The following is a 26,390-nucleotide window of genomic DNA, read 5'->3' on the forward strand; positions in this document are numbered from 1 at the left end:
CAACAGATGAATTTTGGGGAGACACATTCAGTCTATAACACCTGAGTCTCAAAGAATCATGAAGGATGGGGACTCAGGGCAGCATGGTCTTGCTGACAGATGAAGGTGGGACATGGAATCCAGAGGAAATACTCCCATTAGACCAGAGTTCTACAAAACAAATACTTCTCTGCAAATACATAGAGTTTGGGTTTCAATTTGGAGGAATACTTTTGCCCTACTTCTTGAGGGGCACTTACCAAATATGTCTTCATTGGACAGATTTATTTAAAATAGTTCAGGTGTAATTAGTTGGTTTCTTAGTGATTTGGTAGTGGAACTGCTTCTGAGAAAACCTGGTCACTACAATTAGTGATTGCCAAGTTAGAATGTGAAAGATAATATGGCGACAGAAAAGAGACTTGGGGGGTGCTTGGGTGGTTCAGTTGGTTAGTGTCTGACACTTAGTTTTGACTCAGGTCATGGTCTTAGTGTCTTGAGGTGGAGCCCCACATCAGTCTCTATGCTTAGCATGGAGGCTGCTTGGGATTCTCTCTCCCTCTGCCCCTCACCACTCATGGTCTCTCTCTCTAAAAATAAAATAGAATAAAATCTTAAAAAAAAAAACGAGAGAGGGAGAGAGAAAGAGACTTGGTTCTGCTGATGAATCATGTGAATGAACACCTGCAGAAAACAAGTTTTCTAGTTTGTAAATGCAACTTAATCAGGCGTATTAATGAGACTGTCTCTGAAAAGCACCATGTCCTTTCCCAAAGTGCTTTTCCTGTACATTCTTTCATCAAATCTGCTGATTTTACTGAAAGCTTCCTGAAACAAGAACTTGTGTATATTTACGGTTGTTTATTGGCTGTTTACTAGGAGCTGGGCACCAGGACAAGCACTTCCTATGCTGTTCAGCTTGTTGATGTTGCCCCATGAGGTAAGAGCTTGACTGTCCCATATTACAGAGCTCACATGGCAGACGCCACCAGAACTCATCACTGCCTCTTTCATCCCATGACTATGTCTTTGATATTATCATTTTATTATTATGTATTAAATTAATATTACATTAATATTAATATTATATATCCAACTATCTTTTTAAAATATTTTTATTTATTTGTTTGACAGAGATCACAAGCTGGCAGACAGGCAAGCAGAGAGAGAGGAAGGGAAGCAGGCTCTCGGCTGAGCAGAGAGCCCGATGTGGGGCTCCATCCCAGGACTCTAGGATCATGACCCAAGCCAAAGGCAGAGGCTTTAACCCACTGAGCCACCCAGGCACCCCCCAACTATCTTTAAATACTTTCTATACCTACTCTTCCTTCATTGGTTGTTAGATCAGATACAACTTAGTTAGTTTAAAAAGAATTTTCCAGTTCAGTGTCTTACCGGATTCTGAGAATCATGGGATTCTTAGTTATGAGCAACTGTCAACCACAGTGGCTTTGGGGAGTCCCGCTGGGCTTGTACCCTGGTTCCACTGGTCATTCCCTGAGTGAGCCATTTAACTTCTCTGTGCTGCCCTTAGCAAAACTGGGGGAGTAATGCTATACTTCACGAGACTGTGTGAAGCTGGCGAGACAATACAGAAAATGGAATAAAATAGTGCCACATGTAATAAATACTCAGTAAATGCCAGATTTTAATATTATTGTTCTTAGGGCTGTCATTGATTCCATTACTTTCTCACATTTGCATTTGCAACTAACACTCTTTAAACTGTTCTTTCTTACCTGTATTTATGTGAGATAGGTTTAGGTAATATATTAATATTATATATATTATTTAATCATAGGAAAAGAACTTGCTCTCTTGCCCCCCATCTGCAGGCCCCAGCTCTCGTGGGTTTTCCTCTTTGAAACCCCTGCTGACCCGCACTCCCATGGGAGTCACCACTAAGCTTTGCGACATATGTCTTCAGTATGGCTCATGGCACTCATTACAGCGAGTTGCTTGCATATCTAGCTCCCTAATAACTCTGGACTTGTTAGGATCAGGGAGCGTGACTTATTTAACCTTCTGATCTCAGTCCATTGCAGATTTCGAATTATATTCCGTTAATGAGCGGACGACTGAATTAACCAACCTAAAAGGATGACATTATTCATTTTTAAAATAAAGTTTGCACATCAGAGCAGGAAGAGGCTTAGGAATAACTAAGTCCGTTCTCTCTATTCCCATTGTCCCTTCCTTTAGAGGTGAAGAAGCAGAGGTACAAAGGGGCAAGACTTGCCTAATGTCACATTGATAGGTAAGTGGCCAGAGTAAGCCCGTGGAAGTGCATGGCCCTTGACAGACAATCAGAAATAGTTGCCAAACAAGAAAACAAAATCCAAATCCTAGGTCTTTTTTTAGACCGTTTTGTCCCTTTTTATCATGATTGTTTCAGTGAAGCTGCTTTTAGCTACAATTAACAGAAACTGCAACTGAGTTTGGCTTAAATAATAAAGGCCCCCCCTTGGCTCCTGTGATTCAAAAATCTAGAGGGGAGGGTCGATTTCAGGGCTGGTGTGATTCAGCAACTTAGTGATATTGTGGTTTTCTTTCTGTGTCTCCATGTTGCCTCCTGCAGTATGAGCCTTAAACTAAAGCTGCCTTCTTTTTTTTTTAAATTTTATCAGTGTTCCAAGATTCATTGTTTATGCACCACACCCAGTGCTCCATGCAATACGTGCCTTCCTTAATACCCACCACCAGGCTCATCCAAACCCCTACCCTACTTCCCTCCCAAACCCTCAGTTTGTTTCTCAGAGTCCACAGTCTCTCATGGTTGTCTCCCTCTCCGATTTCCCCCAATTCACTTTTCCTCTCCTTCTCCCAATGTCCTCCATGTTATTCCTTATGCTCCACAAGTAAGTGAAATCATATGATAATTGACTTTCTCTGCTTGACTTATTTCACTCAGCATAATCTCCTCCAGTCCTGTCCATGTTGATACAAAAGTTGGGTATTCATCCTTTCTGATGAAGGCATAATACTCCATTGTATATATGGACCATATCTTCTTTATCCATTCATCCACTGAAGGGCATCATGGCTCTTTCCACAGTTTGGTGATTATTGCCATTGCTGCTGTGAACATTGGGGTACAGATGTCCCTTCTTTTCACTGCATCTGTATCTTTGGGGTAAATACACAGTAGTGCAATTGCAGGGTCATAGAGTAGCTCTATTTTTAATTTCTTAAGGAATCTCCACACTGTTTTCCAAAGTGGCTGCACCAACTTGCATTCCCACCAACAGTGTAAGAGGGTTCCCCTTTCTCCAACACTTGTTGTTTCTTGTCTTATTAATTTTGGCCATTCTAATTGGTGTAAGGTGGTACCTCAGTGCAATTTTGATTTGAATTTCCCTGATGGTTAACGGTGATGAACATTTTTTCATGTTGGCCATTTGTATGTCTTCTTTGGAGAAGTATCTGTTCATATCTTCTGCCCATTTTTTGACATGATTATCTGTTTTGTGTGTGTTGAGCTTGAGAGGTTCTTTATGATCTTAGATATCAGCCCTTTGTCTGTAGTGTCATTTGCAAATATCTTCTCCCATTCCATGGGTTGTTTCTTTGTTTTGTTCACTGTTTCCTTTGCTGTGCAGAAGACTTTGATTTTGATGAAGTCCCAAAAGTCCATTTTTGCTTTTGTTTCCTTTGTCTTTGGAGACATATCTTGAAAGAAGTTGCTGTGGCCGATGTCGAAGAGGTTGCTGCCTATGTTCTCCTCTAGGATTTTGATAGATTTCCTGCCTCATGTTGAGGTCTTTTGTCCATTTCAAGTTTATCTTTGTGTATGGAGTAAGAGAATGGTTGAGTTTCATTCTTCTATACATAGCTGTCCAATTTTCCCAACACCATTTATTGAAGGGACTGTCTTTTTTCCACTGTATATTTTTTCCTGCTTTGTTGAAGATTATTTGACCATAGATTTGTGGGTCCATTATCTGGGCTCTCTACTCTGTTCCACTGGTCTATGTGTCTGTTTTTGTGCCAGTACCATGCTGTCTTGGTGATCACAGCTTTGCAGTAAAGCTTGAAATCAAGCAACGTGATGCCCCCAGTTTTGTTTTTCTTTTTCAACATTTCCTTAGCAATTTGGGGTCTTTTCTGGTTCCAAACAAATTTTAGGATTGTTTGTTCCAGCACTTTGAAAAATGCCAGTGGAATTTTGATCGGGATGACATTGAAAGTGTAGATTGCTCTAGGCAGTATAGACATTTTAACAATGTTTATTCTTCCAATCCGTGAGCATGGAATGCTTTTCCACCTTTTTGTGTCTTCTTCAATTTCTTTCATGAGTGTTCTGTAGTTCCTCCAGTATAGATGATTTACCTTTTTTGGTTAGTTTTATTCCAAGGTATCTTATGGTTCTTGGTGCTATGGTAAATGGAATCAATTCTCTAATTTTCCTTTCTATATTTTCACTGTTAATATAGAAGAAAGTGACTGATTTCTGTACATTGATTTTGTATCCTGCCACATTACTGAATTGCTGTATGAGTTCTAGTAATTTGGGGGTGGAGTGTTTTGGGTTTTCCATATAAAGTGTCATGTCATCTGCAAAGACAGAGAGTTTGACTTCTTCTTTGCCAATTTGAATACCTTTTATTTCTTTTTGTTGTCTGATTGGTGTTGGTAGGACTTCTAGTACTATGTTGAACAAGAGTGGCAAGAGTGAGCATCCTTGTCATGTTCCCGAGCTCAGAGGGAAGGCTGTCAATTTTTCCCCATTGAGAATGATATTTGCTGTTGGTTTTTCATAGATAGATTTTATGAAGCTGAGGAATGTTCCCTCTATCCCTATACTTTGAAGAGGTTTAATCAGGAACAGATGCTGTATTTTGTCAAACGCTTTTTCTACGTCAACTGAGAGGAACACGTGGTTTTTCTCTCTTCTCTTATTGATTTGTTCTATTACATTGATTGATTTGTGAATGTTTAACCACCCTTGCAGCCCAAGGATAAATCCTACCTGGTCATGGTGGATAATCTTTTTAATGTGCTGTTGGATCCTATTAGCTAGGATGTGGTTGAGAATCTTGGCATCCATATTCCTCAGGGATATTAGTCTGCAGTTTTCCTTTTTGATGGGGTGTTTGCCTGGTTTGGGGATCAGGGTAATGCTGGCTTCATAGAAAGAGTCTAAAAGTTTCCCTTCTGTTTCTATTTTTTGAAACAGCTTCAGGAGAATAGGTATTATTTCTTCTTTGAATGTTTGGTTGAATTCTCCAGGGAATCTGTCAGGTTCTGGGCTCTTGTTTTTTGGGGAGGTTTTTGTTCACTGCTTCAATCTCATTACTAGATATTGGTCCAATCAGGTTGTCAATTTCCTCTTGTTTCAGTCTTGGAAGGCTGCCTTCTTCTTCTTCTTTTTTTTTTTTTTTTAGGATTTTATTGATTTATTTGACAGAGAGAGATCACAAGTAGACAAAGAGGCAGGCAGAGAGAGAGGAGGAAGCAGGTTCCCTGCTGAGCAGAGAGCCTGATGTGGGGCTCGATCCCAGGACCCTGGGATCATGACCTGAGCCGAAGGCAGAGGCTTTAACCCACTGAGCCACCCAGGTGCCCCAGGAAGACTGCCTTCTTCTTAAGGATGGCTGCCAACTACTCTTGGGGCTACATGCATGACACCCTCATCCAGAAAAGAGAGAAAGTGAGGGAATAGTTGTGGATGGGGGTGGGGATTAAGGATGCAGTGGGGGGAGGTGTGAGTCACTGCTAATGGGTACAAGATGTCTTTGGGGGGTGAGGAAAACTTTCTCGAGTTGATTGTGGTAATTGGTGTAAGTGTGTGAATATACTTAATACCATTTAATTGTACACTTGAAGTGAATTGCATGATATGTGAATTATATCTCAATAAAGCTGTTTTATCGTTATAAGTGAGAAAAACAGTGCTCTGCCTGATAGCTCATTCTCTGCCTATACCCAAGAAGTTTTGCATGACCTTGATTGAATTGAAGCTTGCTTTATCCCAAGTTATGTGTAATCTTCAGAACAACATGAATGTGGACACAGGTGAGATGTGTGGCTCTGCTGTGCATGAAGTCTGAAGGTCATTAGAAGGAGACAGGAAGAGAGGAGGACATAGACATCGGGGACACTTTACCTGAAGGAGAATTCTAATGGAACTCAAGCATCAGTTTTCCCTCTTCCTTTGGATTACCTCCTTCTAGCATTTGGGAGGAAGTGGGACGACTACATTTATGTCCATTTCTTTTTATTTATTTTTTTTTAAGATTTTATTTATCTACTCGAAGGGAGAGAAATAGAGATTGGGCACAGGAGAGGAGGGGCAGAGAGAAAGAGAATCCCAAGCAGACTCCCTGTGGAGCCTGGAGCCAGACCTGGGGCTCGACCCCACAACACTGACATAATGATCTGAGCTAAAATCAAGAGCCAGATGCTCAACTGACTGAGCTACCCGGGCACCCTGGACTTACATAGATTTCTAAGCAGTCTACTTGAACTGTTCATGTTCCACTCTGCTCCTCAGCTCTCGGTAACAGGCCACTGCCTACTTTACTGCTCTTCACAGCCCCGAATTCAAGGATTCTAGTCACTCTCAAAGAAATGTTGCCAACCTCACAAGGCCTTTTGCAGAGATGTGTTAGTTTGCTGGGGCTGTTGTAACAAATTATCTCAAACTGGGCAGCTTAAAACAACAGAAATTTATTCTTCCCAGTTCAGGAGGGTAGAGGTCTGACATCAAGGTTTTGGCAGGGTTGGTTTCTTCTGGAATGAATTCCACACCTCTCTCCTAGCTTCTGAGGACCACAGGCAGTCCTTAACGTTCCTTGGCTAATGGGTTTCTTTAATCTCTGGCTCTGTCTTCACATGGTTTTTTCTCTTTTTTTCTCTTCATCTCTAGGCTTTCTTCCTTTCTGTATTTTATAAAGGACATTACTAGTCACTGGATTTAGGGCATACCCTATCCAGGATAATCTAATCTAGAGATCTTTGCCTGAATTACATCTGCAAAGGCTTATTCCAAATGAAATCACATTCTGAAGTCCCAGGTGGGGCATGAGTTATTGGAGGACACTATTCAACCCACTACAAAAAGTGAAGGAATCTTTGCACTTGGCACCTATCCTTTTTTCCCCTCTATAATGTCATCATATGCAGTTATCAGATTTTGATGAAATTTGTCAAGAATAAAAAGGAACTATTAGCCTATAAGGGGGAAGCATCTATAACCTCACCATGATTTTCTGGAGCCCAATAAAAGATTCCTCAAGAAATGAAAACTTTCATAGCCATCATGCCATGAATAACAGACCTTCTACCTGAGGCCCATGAACCATGCAGGAGGACTCCCTTCTTTAAGCCTTCACAGTACAGCTGTCCCTACAGGGATTGCCCTCACGCTAGAGCCCTTCCCTTTCCCCAGCATGTATTCCAAGGGACCTGTCATCATTAACTGTTTCCTTAAGTCTGAGTTACTTACTAATAGAGGAATACCATAGGGACGAGTCCAACAGGATGGTCCAAGATGGGGTTGGCAACCCTGCAGTTGGTAGGAAAATCAGGGCTGGATATAGCACTCCACACAGCACCCTTGTGAGCTACAGCTATGGCCCTTTCTTTTTCTAACTATCTCCACATCTCTCCAGCATAGCTTCTCAAAACTATGGAGTTTGTATTCTTCTAGGTACTGTGAGAAAAGGTCCATCATTGAGCCATATATCCCTTAATATAAGGGCCAGAGTAAGTTTTTAGAGGTGATATGCTTCAACAATCCTCTTCTTGGGGGTACTGAAGAGGAAGAGACAGTGGTGGTTGTGATAGTTGGTGGTACTGGGGAGGCAGACGGTGGTTCCATTGTCCTGTTATACTACCAAAGTCATTGCCAATTAGACATCACTTGTAGATCACTAGTCTTATTTCAGACGTAGCTTGCTTCCAAATTTTAAGTATGTTATGTATAGAAGGCTCACAAAAGTACCATCTATTCATTAAACCAGGCGAATGACTTTTATGTGCAGCCAAAACAAATAATATTTGCCAATTTCTTGCTTCTCATTATCTTGAAATATAAATAGAGCCAAGATTTTATTTGTTATGGTCTCCATAATGTTGGAAATTCCTGAAAACGTATCAACAGAATCTTTCAGGGCACATCTTCTTAGGCTGGGCCTAAACCTTTCATATTGGGGCCAAATGACTCCTTGGCCATATCTCTAATCCTTTTTTTTTCTCCCCTTAACTGCTTCTGGTATTGAATTTTCTGGCCTGAATTTTTATTGACTTAGTCTCTATTTCCTGGAACATTTTATTGTTACTGCTTGTTTAATTATGAAATATTTCATTCATACAGAACTTACAAAGACATATAACAAGCACCTATGTATTCACCCCTAGACTTAAACAAATGTTGTTACCTTGCATGCTTTGGAATTTTTTAAAAAAGTAAGTAAAGCATTACAGATTCATTTGGGGCCAGAGAGGTGCAGGGTTCTTTGTTTTGTTTTTTAATCTTCTTATTGATGTTAATATTTCAAAATTTGTTTAGAGAAATTTTATTTTAAGAAGTTGTTAAATTTCTCCAGAACACGTTTTTCTTTTAAATGATCAGAAAGTGAGTCCTTTCAATGATGGCTTTCTGGGTGTCTCTATCCAAGGCCTCCTCTCACTCTCCAGTTCTTCCCGACTTGTCTCATTCATGCCTATGGCTTGATTACAACTCCACTGATGACTCCTTAGTTCCTATCTTCAACCCAGGTCTCTCTTTGAAATTCTAGACTGGTATAGCCAGAAACCACCTTGTTGTGCCACAAGCCCTTCCATCTTAACATAACCCACCAAACCCATGATTTCCTCCAACTGCTTTTTCCTATCTTTGCAAATGGTGCCATCACTCATGTAGTTAGTCCTCTCCAATTCCCGAGACTACAGCACTTCTTTAAATCTATCCACATGTCCTACTAATTCTACCCCCTCAAATAGATATTAAACTCTTTGGCTTCTCTGTCTTCCCTCGTGACCACCACACTAGTCCAAGGCAATAGCCTCATGATTCTTCTCTATCCTTCCTGAGACCCTCTGGCAGATTTTCCACACAGTAGTAAATTTTTCAGAACACAAATCTGATAAGACCCCCATCCTGCTGGGCTCTGAGTCTTAATATAAAAAAGAGCACAGTCAGCATAGTCTGGCTCGGGCTACTCCTCTTGGACTCTTCTGTTACCCTCACTGTGTGCCTGACTGCTAGGTTTTGAAAGCAATATGCCTCTTCTTCTACCCAGAGCCTTTGCATGTGCTGTTCTCTCCTTATGAAGCACTCACCCATTTATGGGCTTCACTTCCATTCATCACTTAGATCTTAACTCACGTGTTATTTCCTCAAGGAAGCTTCCTTGACCTCCCAATCTGGGTCAAGTTTCTTTACTATCAGTTTGTAGTCAACTGTACTCTTTTTGTCCTGGGACTTTTCTTGGGTGTAAAAATATACTCTTTCATTTATTTGATTAAAATTGGTCTTCCCACCTCTCCCCATACCTTATGGATATATTGTTAGAACTGGAAAACATGAATAAATAAGTGAATCTCAAGCTACATGATTTATAGTCTTGCCTGGATCATGTGGAAACAAGTTAGGGGGGTGGGTAGTTCCAGTAACAATGCTATGGCTTCCTGGGTTTCCATTACTATGATCTCTTCCTCTCTGTTTCAAAAATAACATCAGGCCATAAGCTAATGATACCACTTATGTAATAAGGTCAATGAGGGGAAAGCTCCTGGCATAAAATGCTTGATGAAAAATGGACTTTAGACTTATTTTTTGGTACCTTAGGGAAATGTAAAGAGCTGTGGATCCAAATTCTTAGTGTACTTCTTAAGAACTCTTAGATGGCAGCCAGGAGGGACAACTGCTAGCCTCAGTTTCAGCTCCTAAAGTGACAATATGGGGCGCCTGGGTGGCTCAGTGGGTTAAGCCTCTGCTTTCAGCTTGGGTCATGATCTCAGGGTCCTGGGATCGAGTCCCACATCGGGCTCTCTGCTCGGCGGGGGGCCTGCTTTCCCCTCTCTCTCTGCCTGCCTCTCTGCCTACTTGTGATCTCTCTCTGTCAAATAAATAAATAAAATCTTTAAAAAAAAAAAGTGACAATATGCTATCTTCTAAGTGAGTTGTAATAACTAAAGATTACACTTGCACAGCACCTATACCAAGGTAAGAGTCAGTAAATATTTGCAGCCTAAAGAAATAACTGGGTGGCTCAGGTGGTTAAACGTCTGCCTTTGGCTCAGGTCATGATCCCGGGGGCCTGGAATTGAGTCCCACATCTGGCTCTCTGCTCAGCGGGGTGCCTGCTTCTCCCTTTACCTCTGCCTGCTGCTCTGCCAACTTGCGCACTCTTGCTTTCTCTGGCAAATAAATAAGTAAAATTAAAAAAATAAATAAATAACCAAATGCATAAATTAGTGAAAGGGAAATACCCAAATAGCAAATGTTCCATGAATTATAACTATGATACTATTATAAAAAGATGGGAAAGAATGCTTTCTTGTAAGGAAAAGGAAGCCGTGAGCAGGGTTTTGTGTCCACACATGGTGCCTGGGCAGCTTCGCTATGTTACCCACTTGAGAATGGGCAGACACCTAGAGCCGGTTGCCTCCTGATACCTGAGGTCCACAGGCAGCAGTAGATAAAAGTGAGTGGAGACGTAGGGCCTCACCACGGAAAGGATGAGCCACGGACAGAGCGGCAGAGCCCGCAGAGGGGTGGGTATGTCAGAGAGGCCAAATGAGGAGGCGGTGGTCACAGCTCCAAAGAGTCCGCTCAGAGGGAAACAAGACCATGTCATCTAATGACAGCAATATGGAGGCCGAGGATGACTTTGGCAGAGACGGTTTTCAGGGAAGTGGTGGGACAGAAGGCAGAATCAACCGAGCCAGTCCGAGAGTAAGGGGCGAGGAATACAGACACGGAGCTTGGGTTGGTTCTTTCAAGAAATGTGTCTGAAATTGGCAGAAGAGAGCCTGGATGGGGTACGTTGAAGAGGAGACAGGGTTGAGAGAGAGGCTTTTTGTTTGTTTTTAGGTGAAGAGGCTTAACATATTTATAGTCTGAGAAAGGAATTGGAATTAGTGTACAGGGGAGAGCGAGGATAATTACTAGGTTGAAGTTGCAAAGAGGCATCAGAGTGCCAGTCCAGCCCTCATCAGCCCCCTGGAACACCCCAAAATTTTAAAAAAATGCATTCTCGTTATCCCTTCTTGATTCATCGATATGGCGCTGGACCCTCTCACTTGGTCTGGGCTTGCATGTGCATTCTTGACCTCCTGCTGGATTCCCCTGACCTTTTACTTTGCCTCTTATTTCCTTTAGCCTGCTCTCACCCTTAAGGTCTGATGACGGATTTAGCTTGTCGGGCACACAGCCACTGTTCCCCTTGGCGACACTATTGCTTTCACCCTCAGCTGTTGCAACTCTTGGCCACCTTGAGCAGAGGCCCTGCCAAGCGCCCCCTCCCTGACTCGTCCACGTGGAGGGGAAGTGCTTCCAGAAGGAGCTCGCAGCAAGAGGATGAAATCTGGGTGCAGGGGGAAGGTGAGCTTGGAGGCCAGCAAGGAGGTGAGGAAGGGAGCCAGTGGAATTTCCCCGCAGAGGGCGACTTGGACAATTCAATTCCCTTCCACCTGATTCTGTACTATTCTGGGTTTTGTTTTTGTTTTTTTTTTCCATGACGATATATTCTGTTAAAAACAAAACTTTTTTTTTTTTTTAAGATTTTATTTATTTATTTGACAGAGTTCACAAGTAGGCAGAGAGGCAGGCAGAGAGAGAGGGGGAAGCAGGCTCCCAACTGAGCAGAGAGCCCAATGCGGGGCTCGATCCCAGGACCCTGAGATCATGACCTGAGCCGAAGGCAGTGGCCTAACCCACTGAGCCACCCAGGTTGGTGCAGCCTCTTTGGAAAACAGTGTGGAAATTCCTTAAGAAATTAAGAATAGAGCTTCCCTATGACCCTGCAATTGCACTACTGGGTATTTACCCCAAAGATACAGATGTAGTTAAAAGAAAGGCCATCTGTACCCCAATGTTTATAGCAGCAATGGCCACGGTCGCCAAACTGTGGAAAGAACCAAGATGCCCTTCAACGGACGAATGGATAAGGAAGATGTGGTCCATATACACTATGGAGTATTATGCCTCCATCAGAAAGGATGAATACCCAACTTTTGTATCAACATGGACGGGACTGGAAGCGATTATGCTGAGTGAAATAAGTCAAGCAGAGAGAGTCAAGTATCATATGGTTTCACTTATTTGTGGAGCATAAGGAATAACATGGAGGACAAGGGTAGATGGAGAGGAGAAGGGAGTTGAGGGAAATTGGAAGGGGAGGTGAACCATGAGAGACTATGGACTCTGAAAAACAACCTGAGGGTTTTGAAGGGGCAGGGGGGGGTGGGAGGTTGGGGGAACCAGGTGATGGGTATTACAGAGGGCACGTATTGCATGGAGCACTGGGTGTGGTGCATAAACAATGAATTCTGTTACACTGAAAAGAAATAAAAAAAATAAAAATAAAACTTTTGTTTTTAAAACAAAAACTGATCAAGGAGGGAAAGGAAGTGGCTTCCTGCCTTCATACAACAGATTCTTACAGAGCCCCAGGGAGACCACGTGCTGGGTGTCGGGGACACCGGTAAACAGGTTCCATCCCTGATCTCAGGGAGCTTTCCGCGCTGCAGGAGAGATGCACAGACATTAAACAAATCATTACATACTTACTTATGTCAGTGCAGAAGTTGGGACTCTGGGAGAGTTCTCCTCTCCCTGAAAGGTAGGAGGCAAGGTCACTTGCTCAGAAAGGGGCTGGAGCTGGGTATGTATGGGGCTTGAAAGCCAGGGTGAAGATTAGGAAGAAGGTTGCAGGAAAGGGGGGAACATGTAAACAAAAACAGAGCTACGCATACTTCTTGCTTGAAGATCTCCAAACTCAGGTGCCCCGAGCTTGATTTTGAGCTGGTCATGCGTGTCACATATTTGCTTTAAGCAAATCCCTTTTCTTTAGACTCTGTTAATCACCATTCTCCTTTTAACTCTGCCAGCAAGGATCTCCTTTGGCAAACTATCTTCAATTCACAGAACTCGTACTGGTAATAGCCAATCGTGTCTTCAGGACTGTTAAGTGACAGGATAGATCTTCAGATTAAAAGCAATACAACTGTGTCCTTATTAGGTTCTTAATTAGAGTTTAGTGTGCTTCTCTTTAGAGTCCCTCAGCCCTCCTCCCCTGGGCTTTGGCAAGCTCAGAACCATTGCTTTCCCAGGGCATTGGCACCATAGCCCTGGTTAAGTTTTAAGAGTGTATTACCAATAAAGTGACTCACGTTTTATTTAGCATATTTAAATAGTAACACCTTAGTCATAGTCTTGTAAATTATGTGCCTTGGAACATTTTTCTTAATCTTACATATACATTTCTTAATATCATTCACTATTTTATGAGCATATATTTTCCAAATATTGGAAAAGAGAATTAAAAAAAGAGAGAAGTGTCTCCTAAGATTTTTCTCTTGCAGAAAGCAGTGCTTTATTTCATTGATCCATAGGTTTATGTATCTCCAAATTTTTTTTTTAATTTTTAAGATTTTATTTATTTGTCAGAGAAAGAGAGAGCGCGTGCACAGGCGGGGGCGGGGGCAGTAGACAGAGGGAGAAGCATACTCCCCGCCGAGCAGGGAGCAGATGCAGGAATCGATCCCAGGACCCTGGGACCATGACCTGAGCTGAAGGCAGATGCTTAACTTACTGAGCCACCCAGGCGCCCCTCCAAATGTATTTAGAGTTTGCTCTTGTGTGCTGTACTAAAATCAGGGTGTCTTCAGATGTTAAAGAATAACAAAACAAGGGGTTGTGACAAAGAGAAGTCTTTCACTAATATTTTCTAGATAACAGATTCATTTGTTTTGTGCGTATCTTGCCTAAATCCCTCCATGCATTTTTATTTGTTTTTACAGGAGGTATCTATCTGGGGCAGCTAAATCTGTTATGAGGTGTGAAGAGGGAGACAAGGAGAGACAAGATTTGTTGCTGTATTTTTTTTTTTTAAATCTGCCTATGTTTCACATAATAGGCAAATAATAAATGTTTACTAAATTGACTTAAATGGACCCGGGATCAAGGACGGGTGGCTTATAGTTGAATCAACTTATGCAGTTGAATCAACAGTGCTGAGATCCAGAGCCCCCTAATGCATTGAGGCACCATGGTCCCCTGTGTTTTAGAATGCCAGGTTAAAGTCCAAATAAAGGAAATAGTAACAAGTAAGTGCTATGGTCTTCTCCGTTGCTCAGGGTCAGACCCAATTCCTGCGTCCGGAGAAGTCCTCACCTTGGAGTCTGGTTGGGCGGCTCAGACATTGCTTATCCTTAAAGCAGAAATAGATCAGCGACTGACTTTCTTCACCTTCTCTGGAGCAAGGGCTGAAAGCAACTTGGGAGTCTCCCACCCGGGGGCCAGAGAGACGCAGAGGACACGGTCCAGCGCAGTGGACAGAGTCTGTGTTTGCCTGATCACCCCCAGTCTGCACTGCTCAAGGAGATGGCAGTGATGGCTTCATTAGACCAGCCCTCTGGTGGAATGGGGGCATTTTCTAGGTCTGTCACCCTACCCTGACATCTCCACCCAAGGCCTCAGCAAGCTTGCGAGGGGCCTTTCTGTGCAGAAGAGAAAGCTGCCCCCTCCTGGCAAGGGCGGGACTCTGCCAGTATAGATAGGGCCCTTCTGCTCCAGCCCTTTCAGGGGGTCCCGGAGCCATCCGTGCTCCTTTTCCTAAGTTTCTGTTCTGTCAAAAGCCACCCAAATTTGCCTTGTGGCTGACAACGACAAACCCCTGCTGATATAATAAGGCTACCACACCTGTCCAGTTATTTTCAGAGGCCTTTCATAGTATGTGCCTCTGAAAATAGAGAATTCTTTTATTAAGACATATATTATCTGGCGTTACCCCAGGACCTGTTCTATCCCCCCAAAATCATAGAACTAGCAAATGTTTCTACTTAGTTAGCTCTGGTCTACTAACCCAGAGTAAATCATTAGCTTATACTTTTAAATGTTCATATTCAACAATATAAAGGGCTCAACTGCCAATATCTACATGAGATATTTTAAAAGTTGAGTTTATCTCACCCTAGGAAGGAGGAAAAGACTGTAGTTATCAGCTTGTACCTGGGGGACCCTTAAAGTACACATGCTACAAACCCATTCCTGGGAAGAATAATCTGGGTCACTGGTGACCCCACTCCCTCTGCCACTGAGAGAGCCCAGCTTCAGCCTTGCTGTGCATCTTTTCCAAACAGCCTCTGGTCACAGTGCTTACCACGGCCAGTGAAGGCACACGTGCCTCCCACTATTGTCAATGGGCTTACTTCCAGGACACAATCAAGTCCTACTAAATCATGGTGGTCCCCTCCTCCTTTACTCCTCCTATCCGAGTTTCTGTGGGTCCCATGAAACATAGGCAGGCATCTCTGGTCACCTACCATCCACTGAGGGCTCCTTCCCATGTTGCTGTTTTCTCTGTCTGAGAAACCGAACCCTGTTAAACCGAACCCTGTTAAACTGAACCTTGTTAAACTGAACCCTGAGCCTCTCCCCACCCTCCTACCCAACCCCTGTGACCTCTGGAATTCCTGCCCCATAATCATTCATCTTCCTTACCTTCGACTTCTTTCCTGGACATTGGCTCTGCTTCCTTGACATCACTGAAATAATCCCCCTGGTGACATTATACCCCCTGGAGACTTTTCAACTGAAGGCTGTTTCTTTTTGTGCTTGCCACTGTCCTTACTGTATTCACGGAAAGTGTTATGGACAAGTGTTGCCATAGTTACCCAAAACATGTATCTCCTTGAGTGCTCCTCTCACCTTCCCAAAGACCTTGAGCTACTAATGATCACAACTCCTTTTATGCAGATCCCTCTGGAGAGGAAACTCTAGCCTCTCCCCTCTTATTGATGTGTCATCGATATCATCTCCCAGGGTGTGGTTTGTCATTTCATTCTTTGCAGTGTTTTTTGATGAACACAAACTCTTAACTTCAGTGTGATTAAATCCATCAATCATTTATAGTTAATGAGCTTTATATAATATCTACAGCATAACTTTTATTTACAATTTACAGTTTACCTTTATTTACTTAGGACTAACATTCATAATGTATGACCTTAAAGCCCTAAAGATAGTCTATGATATTATCTTCATGATGTTTAATAATGTTTGGCTCTCTTATTTAGATATTTGGTCTACCTGATTATTTTTTATTTCTGGTGTGAGAAAGGCATTCGACTTTGTTTTTGTCTGAAAGGAGGGTCAACTTCCCAGGATGATTTATTGAAAAAAAATCATAATTTCCCTACTGACCTGCAGTACTATAGCCCATTTGTTAATGCATCTATTTGGGAAGACTAGTAATAGACTAATCTATTTTTCTCTGCCTGCACCAACAACTTATGGTCTTAATTACTTTAGCTTGGTAGTACTTTATGTAAGCAATGTCTACTTGTCAACTCACCTATTTTTTTCCTTCAAAAGTGTCTTAGTTATTCTTGACTTTTTGCATTATGCAAAATTTATAATCAGCTTATTAATTTTCAAAAAAGAAAAACCTGTTGGGTATATGACTACTTTTTCACTGAATCAACTTAGAGACGGTCAACCTTTTTAAAATATTGTTTTCCAGTCAATAAACATGGTCTATCTTCCCACTTACTTAGGCCTCCTTAAACATCATTTAGTAAAGTTTTATACGTTTATCCAGAAAGTTTTTGCCTCTGTTATCATTTTTGTTACTACATACTTTTTTCTATTATTTTAAAATCAGATGTTTAAGTTTATTTTTCAACTACTGCTGGTCTGTGAAATGCATGCCGGCATTTATTTGATTTTATTTCCAGCAATTTGCTGAATAAATTCTCTTGTTATTTCTACTAATTTTCTGAAGCATCTTTTGCCGTGTTTCTGCACAAAACCACATCATTTGCAAGTAATTTCAATTTTGTTTCTTCCTTTCTAAGCTTTGCAGTTTTACTTTCTTCTCCTTGTCTTCTTCCATATAGGAATACTAAACTGAAAGAACTGTGTGGTGTTATAAGCAGATGTGTTACACAAATTCCACTTTTATAAGCATTTATTTGCAATAGTTCATTGTTATTAAGTGGAGAGGTAAACATATAATGATAAATGTTCAACAAAACTTTTAAATGTCATGTTAATGAAAACTCCTAAGATGTTACAGATGTTACAATGCTATCTCATCTTGATGCCATTATGTAAACTTCACAGAACTATCAAATTGTGCCTCATTAAAAATTCCATTTGAAGATTTTTCATTGGCAAATGTTGACTACCATGACATCCGATTACCTTGAAATAGCAAGCAAAACTTTGATGTTAGTTACATCATTTTTTACAATAGATTAGAGAGTAAGCATTTGCATTGTATTGTTGCTTAAAAAATAAAAAAAGACACAGACTTCATCTTTCAACTATTGAGTCAAGCCCTGGCATTTTAGTTTCTGCAAAACAATTGTCTTTCACAATAGTGTATTAATGTTCCAAATTTGAGATATATTTTTCTACACGTTTAATTTGTAAATTTATTTGGTCTTATGTGGTATAAGAGCAATGATTACACAGTGTTTATGCTTAGTTTTAGTACATACTTTAGTAACATTGTAATTAAAATAGCTTAAATCAGTCCTCGTTGCCTGGTTGAAATTGTGTCTCATTTCATTACTTAACATTGGAGAAATTCTGTTCTAATGAGCTAGGAGACACTCCTTGGTCTCACTTTGGAGGACCCTGGTTTTGCTGGTCTTCCTAAATGTGTAAATCACTTACTTACATTGGGTAGATAAACCCTACTACATCTATTTCTCCACGGAGAAATAGTGAGGGCTCCTGAGTGCTCTTTTTAAAATGCAGATCTGATTTAGCCTTCGTCTACTTAGAAGTATTCAATAACTTTATTTTTAAGATGATGTTAGAAATTCTTTCTTTAGTTTTATTGAAATATAATTGTATAAACGTGTAAGTGTATATACAATGTTAAGTGTAAATACACAGCATAATGACTTGACATACGTATATTGCAAAATGATTATTATCACAGTAAGTTAGTTAATATCCAACTCATACAGTTACAAAAAAAATTTTCCCCTTGTGATGAGAACTTTGAGATCTACTCTCTTTCAAAATTCTCAACGTAACTCAGAAAACTCTGTATAATGTACTTCCTATCCACCTCTCTAAACTCACCATTGCAAACTGCTCCATTCACAGTTAACTATAAGTGGAAAACTCAGCCTTCCTCAGCCTTTGCTCAGACCAAACCCCAGAGTCACCCTCGGCTCTTCCCAATTATACAGCACATCAGCAACTCATTCAGGTTCTACTTTCAAAATATGTAGAAACGGACCATTTCTTATCTCTCTCATACAGTTGTATGGTCCAGCCCACCAACATGTAGTCAAAATTCTGCAATAACTTCCTGATTAGTGTCCATGCCCTTACCCCTTTGTTAGTTTTCTGTTGCTGTAAAAAATTATCACAGACTCAGCATCTTAAAACAACACTAATTATTAACTCACGGTTCCGTAGCAATCTAATAGGTTTGGCTGGTTTTCTCATCTGGGAACTACAAAGTCAAAGGTGCCTGGAAGCTCTGGGGAGGAATCCACTTTCAAGCTCATTCAACTTGTTGGCAGCATTCAGCTCCATGTGGATGTAAGCAGCCCAGCGTTTCTGCTCAGAAACACGTACAGGCTGAGGGTCTTTACAGCAAGATGGGTGTTACTCTAGTGGCTGAGCTGGCCCTGGTTGAGCATGGGAGAAATACACGCAGTCTCAATGCACTGCTAGAGAGTGTTTTATATAAAAGGTGCTGTGTGTGTGTGTGTGTGTGTGTGTGTGTGTATCTTTGAACAAATAAATGTTGCATACATAGGCTGGCTTTAAAGGACGTATGTGTGCTCTTGCATGACCATTTAACATGAGGCCCTTGCCCTGCTAGACTGTAAGCTTCCAGAGGGCAGAGGCTGGGCTTATGTTACTCTATCCTCAGTGCTCAACACAGTGCCTGGCACAGAGGAAGCACTCAGTGAGCACATGTGGAAGGAATACTTGAACAGCATCGGTTAATGTTACCTTCGTAATCAAGATAAAAGCACTTGGGTCTCTAATACTTCTGAGTGGATTTAGGAGAAAAGATGTCTATCAGAAGTAAACTTCTGCTCCTGAAGCAATAGTCCTGGGGCGAATCAACCGGAGAGGAGCAGGTCCTGTTCCAGTGGATAGATGTGGTCTGAGACTTGAGACCACAGCAAGTTGGGGCTGCTGGTATACCAAGCTCACTGGTAGGCTGATACTTTGAGACAGACCCAGTCTTTGTGTCTTGTCCCTCTGGCAAGAAGGCGAGGATGGAGATCCAGTGGCAATCAAGCCTTGGTCTGACAGGGAAGCTTAATATCACATTTAGCCCAAAGACAGCCACCCCAAGGGAGACTATGTAGACTCTCAAAATTTATTACTTTAGAACTTACAGAGGAGGCCGCATGGCGGATGGGTTGGTCAGCCTTCCTGAATTTTCTTTATTGATTACTCTTCCCTGTGAGTAGGCCCTTCTTCCTCTTGTGAGGGTCTGGTATTGAGGGCTCAAGTCCATGTGAGAATGTGGGTGGGTTGCAGTGGCTCTCCATAAATCCACTCAACTAGCAGAGAAGATATCCAGATTAAATTGTGCAAAATAAAGACAGTTAACTCCTGCTGTTTGCAAAGATTTTTCTCTACTTCCAATATTATGGAAGCTATAAGGAAGGGTTATACTAATCTGTGGAATCTAGTCCATAAACCAGAAAATATTCAGTAAGCTAATGATGAGCATGACTCATAAAAATCCTACCTCTTTAGCCAGGAATACTAGTTCCACATTTTAAAAGTAGGCTTGTATTTGTTCAGTTCATACATTCAACAGGCATTTAAAGTAATCATCATTCAACTTTTGTTAATGGTTCAAAAAAGAAAGTTGTATTGGATAAGCCCCTATAGGTGTTCCGTGGGTCTCTTGAATTTCCCCAGTACATATCAGGGTCAAAGCCAAGTAGATGAAACCACTTGCGGCAAGAGCTAATGGTTTGCCATATGATTTCAGATGCGGTTTTCTGATCTATCTGGGCTCTGTTCCCTGGTCTCTGACAGGAGGCGAACATTTCTTCTTCAGGGTTTTGAGAAACAATCAACAAGCTCATTATAAAATACTTTGCCAAAATACCATGCCACACACAACTGCTCAATAATAAAGGCCGCTTTGTAACTTGAGTGTTTTGAAAGTTGATCAGAGATGACGAGGGTGATGTTCATTTTGGAGCTAATGTTTTGGTTAGATTTTGTTTTCTTTTCCCGAGGGGTGGTCCCGTGAGCAGCACTGTAGGTCGCCGGCAGGGGTCAGTGACTTAGGTCTGGCCACGCGGGGTGGCAGGCATTTTGACAAGCCAAGGAAAGACAGCAGTGAATAAGTAGTTCTTGCCTTCAAGGAGCTTCACAAATGGGGAAAGCAGAGAAAGATGCACAGTATGTCCTTGTGACAAGTGCTTTGAGAGCACAGATGCTAGTGTTGTGAAATAGAAGGAGAACCCTCAGAGAACAGCTAGAACCTGAGAGAATTAGCAAAGGGAAGAAGAAGATAGGAAAATATGGTCCCAGAGGAGTGAAGACAGAGAAAGCCAGAGACCTTAGAGGAACTAAAAGTAGTTCTGTCTGGCTGAAATGCAGAGAAGAGTGGCCTCACAGTGGGGTAGTGAGGGCTTTCCTCCACATTAAAGTTTAAACTTTTTCCTAAGGGCAAGAGGTAATCATTAAAAGGTATTAAACAGGAAAAACAGCAACAACAAAAAAACAATGCAATTAGAAAATAGACAAAAGACACGCACCATCATTTTATTGGGGAGGCTATACAGATAGCAAATAAGCACCCTGAAGAGGTTCAATATCATTAGCTATTAGGGACATGTGTATGAAAACTCTGGTGAGCTATTACTACATGCCTAACAGAGGAGCTAAAACAAAAGATAATGAGAACACCAAATGCTGGTGAGGATGCTGAGAAACTGCATCATTCACATTTTGCTGTGGGAATGTAATCGGTAGAACCACTCTGAAAAACAGTTTGGGAGTTCTTCATAAAACCAAACATGCAACTACATACCACCTAGCAACTATATTCTTAGGTACTTACCCCAAGAGAAATGAAAACTTATGCTCATATAAAAATCTTTACATGAATGTCCATAGCCACTTTATTGGTCATAGCCAAAAAACTGGAATCAATCTAAAATGTCCTACCACAGGAATGATTCCACAGACTGTGGTACATACTTACTCTAGAAACTCCTCAGCCATAAAAAAAGAACTAACTATTGACACACAACAACTAATTATGTTGAGTGAAAAAAAAACAATCCCAAAAGGCTACTTACTATATGATTTTGGTTCTCTAACATTTTTGAAATGACAAAAGTTTAAGAATGGAGACCAGGTTGGAGGTTGCTGGGGGTGAGGGACAAGCAAGGTGTAGGCTGTGCTAGAGGGAAGCGGGTACAGTTAGAAAGGACAAACCGAGGGGTCTCTGTGGTGTTGGAACTTGTCTGAGATGGTTGATGCATAAACAGACACAGGTAATAAAACTGTATGGAGTTAAGAAATAAGTCAATCAGAGAAAGAAGATTCTCATATGATCTCTCTGATATGAGGAGTTTAAGAGGCAGGACAGGGGGGTAGTGGGGGAAGGGAGGGAAAAATGAAACAAGATGGGATCGGGAGGGAGACAAACTGTAAGAGACTCTTAATCTCAGGAAGCAAACTGAGGGTTGCTGTTGGGTTGCGGGGAGGGACAGGGTGACTGGGTGATGGACACTGGGGAGGGTATGTGCTATGGTGAGTGCCGTGAATTGTGTAAGACTGACGATTCACAGACCTGTACCCCTGGGGCAAATAATACATTGTATTTTAGTAAAAAAAAATTTTTTTAATTAAGAAAAAACTGTATGGAGCTTAACAGGCACATGTGTGCCCACCCACTAACCACACACTACTACAAGTAAAATGTTGAAATCTGAATAAAATAGGTACATCAGAGCAATGTTAAAATCCTGGTTATGACACTATCCTATAGTTTTGCAAAATGTTACTATTAAGGGAGCTGGACAAAGTGTACAAAACATCTCCCCATATGATTTCTTACCACTGCCTGGGAATCTACAGTGATCACAATAAAAAAATTCAATTAAAAAAAAAAACAAAGTCATTCGGACTGCCTTGTAGAGAATGGATTTGAAGCGGAAGCTGTCCCACTTCAGTGTCTGGGGGGGCTTATCAAACAGATTACTGGGCTTTACCCCCAGAATTTCTGAGACAGGCAGTCTGGGGTGGGACCTCAGAATCTGCATTCCTCCCAAGATCCCAGGTGGTACTCAGACTTCCAGTGGGGAAACTGCACTTTGAGAACCACTGAAGTAGAGGGTCACTGTGGCTTTCCCTTACTTAAGGGGAGAAACAGAGTTTGGCTTTCTCTCGGTGTTGCTTTTTACCAAGAGTTGAGTCTCATGAGGGGCTTCTGGATAGAAGGCTAGGTCTTTGTGTTCTAGGGCAGCTGTGAACTCCCTGGTTAGGGCAGTAGTGCTTAAAGGATGGCCCCTTGAGCATCACCTAGGAACTTCCTAGAACTGCGAAGTTTGGGGCTTCCCCCTACATTTAGTGACTAGGAAGCTCCCAGGGTGGGACCCAGCCACCTGTGTTTTAACAAGCCTAGCAGGTGATTCCGACATGTGCCAAAGTTTGAGGATCCCAGGATTAGAGAGAGGCAAGAAGAGAGGATGCTGGGACACTATTTAGGTCCTTTTGAGTTAATATTAACCAATATGAAGGGCTTTCCAGATGTATCTAATTCCAAAACAAGATGTGGCACAGGAAAAATCAAGGTGTGGTCTCCATAGGGTTGTGGTTGCTGACTTCTCTAGTCTCTTACGAGTAGACACAGAAGGCAACAATAACTTACTGCCTTCACAGCCAGTGCTGGGCTAATTAACCAATTTAGGGATCATAAAGCCCACAGGAAGAATAAGCCTAAGATTGACGCTAAGTGGCAATTAGTGGTATTAGGTAGTGCCCATTATATGCTCATAAACATATCAACATGTTGATCTTAAAAGGGAATACAACCAGACAGTGTTCATCAGCTGCCAGGCTTTCAAGGGCCTCTTATTTACTGCAAGTCAAAGGATCAATAGCCCCTTGAACAATTACATTTCAGGTTGGTTAATTCCACCATCCCCAAACTCAATCTTTCAACTACCTATTGCAAGCCTACTCCGGTTTTTCCATTATATACTGGGAGGTTTCTGGAAGTAAAGAGCGGTATCTGATTTCTCAATCCTCTTCTATTCCTAGCTGTGATTTTAGATGTGGCTGACTGTCAACATTCAGAGACCCGTTAAGTCCCTGGGGACCACAGCTCAGGGTGCATGTGTGAGCCAGTGGGTTTATTACTGACTCTGTGCAAATGAGTCATCGCTGCTCTATTTGTGGAACGGGGCAAAGATCGCTGGGTCATCGTCAATGCCTGACTTGGCTCAACAGCTATCTAAGTGGATATTAATTTGGAATAAGTTTACTCACTTATTGTTCTGCTTGCAAATTAAGCAGTGGTAGTCTAAAACCTGTAACGCTTTTTTAGTACATTGTTAGCAGAAAACTGACAGTTCTCAAAAATGCTCCTTTGTTGAGAACTTCCCCACGGTCTTCTTAAATTTCTCACTAACATCTGACTTCCTAAAGAGATAATATGGTGTAGAGGAAAGAACCTGAGTGTTGAAATAAAACAGATTCATGTTTAAATAGCAGAACCGTCACTTCATAGCTGTTTCGCCGAGGGCTTACGTTCTTTAAGCCTCAAGTTTCCATCCATAACATGGGCTCAAATGCCTGTCTTGTGTGGTTGATTTGAGAAAAAACAAATGACAATGTACAGAGCATGGCATGCATTTGACACAATGTTAATTTCTCCTAGTGCTGGGAAGAATCCTTTGGTCTTGGTGTGAGTCTCTCCCCCATAAACTTAATAATCTATGGAAAAAATTCCAATGACTGTATGACAGGTCCACTTTTCTTTTCCTTGGTTTCTTTTCTCCACTGTTTCAGTCGGCATCAAGTCAGTCCTTCTGAGGTTCAGTCAGTTCTAGTTCATTTGCCAAGTATCCTGTCACTCCTTTTATGGTCTGAAAAGTGATATTCATATCTGGAAGGCATCCAAGACATAATGATACTCCAGCTCATGTTTGTCAGACAGGACTGCAAAAAGCATACTATAAAATATTAAAAGGAACAGAATTGTTTTCCTACCCTCAAAAGAGCTGAACGAAAAAAAACCAACTGAATGTTTTCACCAGGATGACCCAAATCAACTATGATACAGGATTCTAACAAAATGATGTAGTAGGATACAAGTTGTTAATACTCAGCTCCACAGATAATAGTAAACTCACTCTGTGTGGGTGCATCAGGCCTTTGGGAATTCTGAAAATAAGTTTTCCTTTAGCGTAAATATTTAAAATATTTGGGGGGGGTAGAAACCAATAGACATAGAATCTAGCTGAAAATCAGTTTTGTTAGATAACATAATATTGTGTAACAAAAAATTCAAAAGCCTTTGGACTGGGTGTGTATTCTCCAGCTAGCTACAGTCCCTAAACCCTTGCTATTCCATGCCCACTAGCCCAGCTGCTTCACACATTACAGGGCTTACCACGCCCCCCCGAGGCATTAAGTTTGCAGACCCCAGTCCCAATCACTTAGATCAAATAACTGGGTTCTTGTTCAGGCAGCTGGACTCCAACAGCAGGACCCTCAGCAGCACATCAGAGCTGGCTTTTGGGTAAAGTTTTGCCTCAGAGATGGTCACAGTTTCCTATAGTTATTAATCTTCAAGTAACTTGACTCTATTGTCTTTTGCTCCTTCAGAATTTCTAACAGTCTTGTAAAGAATCTCTGTATTAAATGTGATCTACATTAATGTTTAAAGCAGCTAGTGTGGTTTTTGTTCTCCTGTTTGGACTCTGACCAATGTGGAGCCAGATTGAACACAATTACAAAGGAAACCCAAGCTCAGTATGTGGATTTACCTGTACTCATAAACATAAAAATGTAATCAATGGTCACCAAGTGTTTAAAGAAAATCAACACCGTGAAAGAGAAAAAACAAGAGGAACAGAAGAAAAACTAACCCTAGAGAAGAGGAGACGGCTTGGTGAACAGACAAGAACTTACACTTTAAAAAACAATTAATACTAGAATTAAAAACTTTTAGGTGAGGGGGAATGGGTGATGGGGATGAAGGAGGGCACCCGTTGTGATGAGCACTGGGTGTTGTATGCAGGTATTGAATCACTATATCATACACCTGAAACTAATATGATACTGTAAGTTAACTACCTGGAATTTAAACAAAAACTTTAAAAAAATAAGTTTTTGCCACCTAAAATGAGAACAGGCTGCTATGAAAATGGAGCAGTCATGAAATGGGAAAGATATTATTGCAATTAAAAATACAATTGTTTGGATGAAAAAAAATAAATGGTCTGAATAATGCATTGGATGCCTAGAAGAGTTGATGATACAGAAGGTAAATTCAAGGAACTCTTAGCATATATGAACAGAGAGCCAATGAAGTGGGAAATAGTGGTAGTCCCTAATATGTGCCCAACTGTTCTAAGAGCTTTAATTGTTACATATTTAATTTTCATAACAACTCTCTGAGCTGAGAACTATTATGATTTACAGAGAAGTTACATAACATGCCCAAAGTCACACAGCTACTGGGGCAACAGAGCTGAAAGTGGAATCCAGGGACTCTGACCCCAGAGACCTTGCTCTTCAACAAATATTCCCCATTGCTTACTTAAAACATAGAAGAGACGTTTAATGACATGGAAAACATATTTATGAAGTCCAAGTTTGCTCCTTTTGGAATAATTGGAATTCCAAAAGGAGCAAACAAGATGAATAAGAGGAAGGAAATAATTAAGAAACAAGAATAGAAAATATACTGAGCTGAAGAAAGACTTGAAAGACCCTAGTTAGAGTCAAGAATAATAACTTAAAAATTAACATATTGAGGTGCATACTTGTGAAATTTTAGAACTCCAGGACAAAGAGAAAACTTAAAAGACTTCAAAGAAAAAAAATCACTAGCTACAGAGTACTTACATCATGTTAACATCGGATATTTTATATGTAGTAATGGAATGATGGCTTGTAAATTATGAAGTTTTGGATTTAGACTTCTGCACCCAGACAAATAGTAATGAGGTGGGCAGGCAAAATAAAGATGTTGTTGGATATACAAGAA

The 26,390-nt window shown here is 41.2% G+C and overlaps 1 long non-coding RNA gene across 1 annotated transcript in view; it reads left to right on the forward strand.

Moving 5' to 3' along the window:
- Positions 1 to 26,390, forward strand: part of LOC308348136 — a 49,549-nt gene that overhangs the window by 15,073 nt on the left and 8,086 nt on the right. Inside the window, exon 2 of the long non-coding RNA XR_013967310.1 lies at positions 859 to 919. This is a non-coding gene — a long non-coding RNA (uncharacterized lncRNA). The remainder of the gene's footprint in view (positions 1 to 858; positions 920 to 26,390) is intronic.

This window comes from Martes martes (genome assembly GCF_963455335.1).
Source record: "Martes martes genome assembly, chromosome: 8".
Classification (NCBI taxonomy): Eukaryota; Metazoa; Chordata; class Mammalia; order Carnivora; family Mustelidae; genus Martes; species Martes martes.